Here is a 6449-nt window from a genome sequence, read left to right as displayed (position 1 = left end):
CATCAGAGTCACAACTAATTATGTTGTTGACAGAACTGAGATTGAGTTTGGGTGACTTTCAGGTGTCTTTATTTTACTAAGACTTTAAAGAAACAATAGCATCCTTTATTTTGTTTTGTAATTATTTTAAAATAGTTGTTCAGTGTCATGTAAATATATTTCCTATTTATTTAACATTTTATAATACCACTTCCTTGAAGGTTTTTCTGAACAAAACGGAGATAAAAGATGGGTCTTCCTTACTGTTACTGGACAGTTGATTGATACTTGTTCTCCAGACATAAATTGTAAATGCTAATTCTTGAGCCATGTATTTTGTGACACCTTGATTTAGCTATAGTCATTAAATAGTCTTCTTGGTCTAGCAAGGAATCCGCAAATGGAAATTAGGAGGATGTTAGTCTGTTTTACATATCAATAATAAAATACCTGCTGCTGGATAATCTATATAGAAAAGAAGTTTATGTTTACCTTATAGTTTTAGAGAATTAAAGTCCAAGATGGTACAGGCCCCATCTGTTTGGTCTCTGATATGGGACTCATGGTGGATGGTGTCCCAATGACGGAACACAAGAAGAAAGATCCTATGGCAAGACACACATGCCTGATGGATTAAGGGATCAGGCTTTACATATTTTTTTTTTAACAATACACTCTGTGAGAGCTGATCTGAGATAACAGCATTAATTTCTTTCAAGGGCAATACCCCTGTGACCTAGTTAAACTTATATTAAGTGTTGAATCAGCATTGCCATACTGTGGACCAAGATTGGGGGTATCCTCAAACCATATCCAAATCATACCAAGGAGTTTGAAATGTTTTAAAGCCTTCATGTTCAGTGTGAAACAGACGTGGCAAAATGGTAGTATTTAATCAGATTCAGCTTTCAGGACTGGTAAGTTTGGTTTAATGATATGATGAAAGAGGAAAATTAAACATAAATGGAAGTATTTCACAAGTACTCCAGTAAATAAAAGCAATACTAACACCATTAAATATGAAAATAACTTGAACCTGCCTGGTGTTTTCATGACACAAGAAATATGAACTAATAACAAGAAGATGAAGTCTCTCTGGATAGGAGGAGGCTCCTATGTCTGGGAAAATTATTATAAGCAAGACATTCACAAGAAATGAATAACATGGAAATAGTATTGTCAGAAAGACCTGTGGTGATACAGAAAAACAAATTAGAAATGAGGTTGAAATGTGCTATTACACAGGCATTCCATTATGATTTTTGAGCCATCTATGGAAACATCCCATTACCGGCAGAAGTTGGTTCTTCACAGGTTAGAGACAATCACAATTGGAATAATAAATAAAACTTTTGTATGGGGGATCTCATTATGAGGAAATTGTAGGCAAAATGGAAGAAGTATAGAAAAGAGTAATAATAGTGGTTGGGAACTGTCAGGATTGTTTCTAAGAGATAATTAAAAAATTAAATTGCTTAGTAAGGGACAACTAAGAGATGAGAGTGTTTACTATTGCATTGAGATTGTTAACCCTAAAAAGAGAGACATGTCGATTATTTAGAATGGTAATAAAGTTTATAATTAGAAACAATTTAGTGATGCTAGGAAAAGGAGAAGTTAACCCTAAAAAGAGAGACATGTAGATTATTTAGCATGGTAATAAAGTTTATAATTAGAAACAATTTAGTGAAGCTAGGAAAAGGAGAAGTGAAGCAACAGTCATAAGACCCATCTGAATGCTGAGGAGTATGTATACATGGGAGCACAGCCTAGGTTTATAGTGTGCAATTTTGTCCTCTTTGATTCAGAGCATTTTTCTCAGCTTGTCATGTGTTCTTCTCTTTTAACCCTTCATTCCTTTCCTCCTTATAGTTTTATCCCTCTCATTTAAACTGTAAGTTCTGTGTTCCTCTGTGTCAATACATTTTATGGATCATCTGTGGATTCCTGCCCACTTAAATACACTAGCTTTTAAAATTTATGTTTTAGCCTTGAGCTAGCAATCATTTTGAAGCACTGGAAGCAACCTTTCTGTTACAAATGTACTTTCCTTTAATCCACAGAGAGATCATATTTTTGGGTGCTATATGATACAGTTCTGTAACTTGAAGTTACAGTGTTCCAATAAAAGGTACCCAAATGACATAGTTATTGGTAACTCATTTAAAGGGGGTAGGAAGGATAGTAGAAAGAATCGGACATTGTTACTCTATGTACATATATCATTACATGACCACTGTAATTCTATATCATATACAACCAGAAGAATGAGAAGTTATACTCCATTTATGTAATATGTGTCAAAATGCATTCTACTCTCATGTATAACTAATTAGAACAAAAAGTTTTTTTCACAACATTGTTATTCAATTAAATATTTTCTGACAAACTAGATTTTATTAATGTGAACTGTAAATGGGGTTGGTTATATGTACAGTGAAAGTAGTAAAATTTACAAAAAGTTGCACTGAAATGTAAATCAATCACGATATTCTTTTATTGTGGGACAGGTGCCTTCTTTTAAGAATGACTTCAATTCTGTAAAGTCCTGTAATTTAAGCTTTAAAAGGAAGTAACTGTGAGAAGCACGAATAGAGAGACACATTGGACAAACAAATTCTTGGTCTCCAGTGGAAAAACAGATATCAAAAGCACATGAAAATATGAGCCATTCCAACACCAGTGCTCAAGGAAGACAGAAGTAACTTCACTAATGCTTCTTTTCATAGCTCTTGAGTCCTCTTAGGAGAAATGTTCTCTTTATCAAGAATTAAAAGACTCCATGTTCTTTACAAAATCTGACATGGTTTCCAAAATATCTGAAGGACAATGCCAAAAAATTCAAATAACGAGCAGAAAAATGTACTTTAAATGATTTTATGCTTTAGAAAAATATAATTTCAATTATGGAATTTCTTTCTCTTTTTCTTTATACTGTTTCTATCTCTTTTTCTTCCTCTTTCCTTTGTGCTTCAATTAATATGACTAGCTATGAGATATTCTGTTTGGACCAATTGAATTCTACACCCTATATGAGTCATAAGAAACATGAGACATTGGCCATCTTTTGACAAGATGATGTGCCTGATACATGTGTGGTACTTGAGGTTTTTTGCTGTTCTAATGGAGGGCTGTGGTTCACTGCAGGAAATAAGTAGAACTTCCTCTTCCTTCTGGTGTTAAATACCAGTCAGATTCACCTTTGTTTACTTTAGAGATCCTGGGTACTTCAAAGTCCTCTAGAGCCTCTATATAGAATAATACTGGAGAGACAATAAATTGTTCCTGAGTTTAGAGAGGAAAAAAAACCAGAATAAAACAAAACTCTAACCTGTACAGATAACATCTTGTTTCTGGATTTGAATCCAGGTCAAAATAAACAAGTAGATCAAATATGTACCTTGAGAGGTTTGTTCAGTATTGCTTGGTAAGGAGAGCTCATTACTGAAAGTTGCTCAGTTCTGACTTACCATTTTTGGTTTAGAAATAAAAAAGAGAAATATATTTGAATCCTGGAAGTATAGCCTTTGACCTAATGTCTGTCTTTGATATGACATGACATGATTACATACATTTTGTAGAAAATATATGAGTTTAATAGAAGCCTGCATCTAAGACTAGCATGAAAAGGAAACAACAAGGTATAGGGCACAAGATGTATTATACTACCCTAGACTTAAATATCAAAGGGCAACAATTACTAATCTTTCGTAAAACTAAGTTAAACTTGCTTTGTTCATCACACAAACAATGTGCACATATGAGCACACTTGGACACATAAAGTATTTTTTCTGCAAATATAAGTACATTATATAAATTTTATTTTTACAATTGATAATTATAAGAGACATAAACTATTAAAAATAAATAATACTTCTATAATCTATAACAGAGATAATTGGATCTTACTATTATTTTTTTTTGTTTGTTTCTTTACTAGTTTTTTATTCAAAATAGTTTTAACTATCCTGTAATTTATATCTTGGTTTTTTAAGTTAAAATGACAAGAAGCATTTCAATTAACTCTATAAATTCTTTAAGGACATGTTAAATACATTTTAAGGATCCATGGAACAGAAAATTTTTTATATTTGAGGCCTTTGATATGTTTTTTTATCCTTCACTAAAGAAAAAAATTCTCTCTGTCCCTGCATGTTTCTTCCTTTCTCTTGTTCTTTTCCCCTCATTTTAATATTAAACTCTGCTAATACTTTGGGATATGGTTGGAGTTTTAAGACAGGTAACATCTTTCATTTCAGGGAAATATATATATCCTTTGTTTTGGGGTTTTGAGGAACCTCATGCAGGGAAGAAAACTGATGGAAACAACATCACTCCAAGAGGAAAAACCTCAAAATTAGGTTTTATAGATTGTGTGTATTTGTATGTGTATTCCTGTATGTATGTGTGTTTGCATATTTGTGCATACAGGTTTACATGTGTGTATTTTTGGGGTTCATCATGTGCAAGTGTATATGTATATACACTTCTTTGCACACATATGGTAAATTGGAGCTATTTACAGAAAATAGAATTTTACTCTATTAACATTCAGAGAAGTTTCTAATAATTGTCAATGAAGTCAACTTTTCCATATTTTTTATTTTCAGAGTTCATATTTTTAGTGGATAAAGGTGAGTGTATTTTTTTTACAATGAACCTATATATAATACATTTTAGTTATTGAAAGTAAATCTTAAAAGTTTGTATTAATCTTTGAATAAAAAAAAAGTCAAAATCACTTTCTTTACCCATGAAATGTAATTTCATTTTCATATTTTATAAAATAAGAAATATCCCTATCTAAATGCTCCTAAGAACACTGACTTGCACTATAAATGCAAGTGTTATTTAGGGGAAAACAGGTAATATATTCATACCTTGACATACAAGAAGCTTTAAAGTATGAGTATATTTAAGCCACATGAAACTGTTAGCTTTGATGTGAGCGTTGCATTTATGAGCCTAAAACTAGAGAATAACTATTTTAGAGCTGAGGATTTTAATAGAATTCAAAAAAAAAAAAAAAAAAACATCTTGAAAACCAGTTTGTGGAAACCATTGTTCTGTTGGGGTGGTTGGTTCTGTTTTCCTTTTCTTCCTGCTTTGAAGACATCTGTATCCTCAGATGTCAATTATTGTAACTCCAGCAAAGTAATAAAAATCAAAGCAAGGATCCATTCATCAAAATCCTCACACGTAAGTGATCCTTCATTTGGACGAGATTTTTGTGAAGTAATAGGAGTTGTTGTAAAAGTAGCAGATTCTGCATTGGAAGGCTGTTTTGTATTGGTAGGAGATGCTTCTGTAGAACATGTTGGAATTGGGGGTTCCCAAGCACTATCTCTACCACAGACAACCAAGTCACTTCCATGAAGGGAAAAACCCTTCAAACATTCAAACGTAACCATTGCATTGTAGTAATATTTACTTCCAAATCCTGATATTTGTCTTCCATTTTCAATTACTGGGTATGGACATTTGACCACTTTACACTGAGGAGGGTCACTACTCCATTGTCCGTGGCCAGAACAATGAATCTGGCTCTGTCCAATGAGTGAAAATTTATCTGATCCAGGATTGGGATTACACATGTAAGTTGCTACTTCATAATATTCAAATACTTCCTTTTCTTCTGGGGTGTACTTTCCATTTTCTATTTGTGGAGGTGGTTCACACAAAATCTTTTCGCATAATGGGAGATCCCCGCTCCAAACCACATTCAATCCTTTAAGCTTGCAACGTAGAATTTGCTTACCAATTAAATAAAACCCCTCATTACAAACAAATTCAACATATGTACCAAACTCCAAGCTTCCATTAAGTACGTTTACTTGGCCATTAACAGGATCTGGTAGAACTGGACATGTTTTTTTAGAACAAGCAGCATTTGAAAGAGAGGACCATGTGCCGTCCGCACCACAAGTAGAAGAAGTGGCCAAAGAAGGGTTCCGCTTGTATCCAGGTTTACATTCATAATGTACTTGCTCGCTGACCTCATAAAGGGGTTTAGATTGGCCAGTGAGCTGCATTGCTTCAAATGTTGGTGGCTCACCACAGGCTTCAGAGGATGTAGTAGACAGCAAGAACACCAGGGCCACCAGAAGGAAGCACTGGAATGGAAAGAGGCTCCTGCAGGGTTGGGTGGGTCCAGAGCACATCATGGATCTCCTTATTTTTCCTCAGATGAGGAAGAAACTGAGAACAGCTGAGCAGGTTTTCAGAGTCCCTCCAGAGTCTAGTGACCAAACGCAACAATCCCAAACTCAGGAAGTGTCAAAAGTTATATGTGAGTGGGTGTGGTCCGGACACACCCAGGAAAGTCACAAAAAGTGTTTTAGAGGTGCTCTCCTGGTCAGTATGTCAGTATTGGAATTGAGATCTCAGTGTTAAGGTAACCTCACTGATAGGTTCAGGGAGGTTTGTGTCACTTAACTAAAACCACCAGGACTCAATCTTTGTTCATAAG

The 6449-nt window shown here is 34.1% G+C and overlaps 1 pseudogene; it reads right to left on the bottom strand.

The window, feature by feature from the left end:
* Positions 1-5115: 5115 nt before the first annotated feature.
* On the bottom strand, positions 5116-6141 carry LOC143401849 (membrane cofactor protein pseudogene; annotated as a pseudogene).
* Between the last annotated feature and the right edge of the window lie 308 nt (positions 6142-6449).

Source organism: Callospermophilus lateralis, chromosome 6 (assembly GCF_048772815.1).
Source record: "Callospermophilus lateralis isolate mCalLat2 chromosome 6, mCalLat2.hap1, whole genome shotgun sequence".
NCBI classification, from domain to species: domain Eukaryota; kingdom Metazoa; phylum Chordata; class Mammalia; order Rodentia; family Sciuridae; genus Callospermophilus; species Callospermophilus lateralis.
Note: the sequence above shows the minus strand (reverse complement) of the source record. Positions and strands in the feature narration are given on the sequence as shown.